Raw genomic sequence first — 2,392 nt, forward strand, 5'->3', positions numbered from 1 at the left:
ATGTTTTTTTATTTAATTTGTACCAATAAGGGTATAAAATAAAAGTATTAAAAACAATTCATTAGTATTAGTAATATTTAATAAAAATATAAGATTAAATCAAAAAATATTTAATATTGAACTTATTCCGAACGTATTAATCAGACAATAATAATGGTGTAACTTATAAAAAAGAAACACATTTTTTTAATATATTTTAGTTAACACTAGAATGGTACTCGTACAATGCATCGAGATACATATTCATTTCAGTGTTTTGTTTTATTCTTTTTTATGTCAATATAATACAGTTTTATGTGTTTTTGAAAACACGATAATATTTTTATTTTTGAATAAAATATAAATTTGAAAATATCTTAAAATTTTGAAAAAAAAATTATATCGATATCAGTATCAAATTAATATTTTTAAAAGTTCATGTGTTTCGGTGTAATTGTCATAATACAGTTTTTTTAATTATAATTTAATTTAGATTTATTAACAAAGAAATTTAATTTAGGTTTAATAATATAATTTTTATATAAATAATAACTAAGTATTCTGTTAAAACTCAATGATTATCCTAATTATATTTTAGATTTTTTAAATTTAAAATGATATGTTTATCCAATATTTGATTATGTTTATCTGCAGTTAGTTACATGAATTCAAATATAGACCTTTAATAAGTTGTACTTATGCACAATTTACTTATAATCTAAAATTTTAAGTAATATGTATCAATAAACAGTAATTCATACATAAAAATGGTCTTTAAGAGTTTTTGTCAAATACTTTATAATATAGTATAGATACGATTATGTGTCTTGATATAATAAAAATAAAAAATAATTAAAAAAAATAAAAGAAAATAAAAATAGTGATGTTATGGGGCAAGTACATGTATCTTTATAGAATGGGAACAGAAAGATGCTAAAAGTGGACCAACCAACAAACCCGACCCACATTTACATGGTTGTCACTGTTGTACATTTTTTTGGTTTCTATTTTACCATTTTTTATATAACTAAACCATTATATATATTTTTCATATAAATTAAATATAGAAAATATAATTAGGAGAGTATTTGTTATAAATATTGAAAATAATTAGATTAATATTATTATGAGTGTTTGTTAAGGTAGGTGCATGACCATTCCAGTCTCACTGTGGGCTTACATTATTGAAGCACCACTCATCTTTTCTTTCACCTACTCATACCCACATCCTTCCATTTCTGTCCTTTTCTCTATCTGATATGGAAATTAGTGGGATTGTATTTAACAATATATAGAGGTGTGTTTTGCTGTGAAGGTTCGATTTTTTTACTTTCACGACGTTTTGCTGTCAAGTTTTAAGTGTAAAAAAAATGGTTACATAAGGTGCACCTGCTAAAGTTTGGGATGTGCTCCGAGATATTAGAGTTTTTGAAGGGTTAAAGGTGCACATGTGTTGAAATCAATAAAAAAAATGAAAAAATCTCTCGAAAAAACCCAAAAAGTCCCTTGAAATCAACCAAAAACTTAAAAAAAAACCCTCAAAGACGGAATTCGGTTACAAACACATTGAGCAGCTGGTTTATCTAGGAGTAGTAACTCCATTCCGAAATTTTGCAATCTTAGATGACGATATAGTCATCTTGGACTCGCTAGTTGCTGCCAAATGTCACGAGTGGTTGGACGACCTCGATGAATTGGCGCTCTTGAGTTTGCAAAACGATTATGGGTCCACAGAGGATAAATAAAAATTTAAAGGTGCTCCTGCTTCGGTAAAAATACTGGGTCCGTCACTAGATAAGAGTCATCACTCTCAATTACTGGTTAACTCTTGGTCGTTGTTAACAATCCTACCGGGTAAAATTCTCAATCATTGTCATATTTGTCTGATAAGGTAAAGTAACCCAATAAGAATCATCACTCTTCCTAAATCTATATGAACTAACTAATTATCTAACTGAAAATTTCATAAATTTATCATATTTGTTACGAATCCAAATTAATTTTAATACGACCAAAATTTCTTAATTAAAGAAAGTATACGAGTATCAATATTTTTTTTATTTAACTTGATATTTATATAGATTAATTAACTGGATTTTCAAAATTTTGATCATTGAGAATATATTGTATTATAAAGTATTTTAAAAAACTTTTAAAAATCATTTTATATATATATGAAATAATATTTATTAATACATATTATTTAAAGGGGAGTGCTAATGGCACCCCCTTAATAGGGGTGGTGATTGCCTTGAAAATTGTGCCAATTATTTTTTGTCATAAACATCAACTCATTTAATTATATATTTATATTTTATTAATTTTGTTTTATTTTATATATTTATCTTTAAAAAATATATATTATTTTATTATTTTTATGTTACTTTATTATTTTATACTTTTGATTTTATAT

The sequence above is a fragment of the Cynara cardunculus genome, assembly GCF_001531365.2.
Source record: "Cynara cardunculus var. scolymus isolate 2C chromosome LG 3, CcrdV1, whole genome shotgun sequence".
NCBI classification, from domain to species: domain Eukaryota; kingdom Viridiplantae; phylum Streptophyta; class Magnoliopsida; order Asterales; family Asteraceae; genus Cynara; species Cynara cardunculus.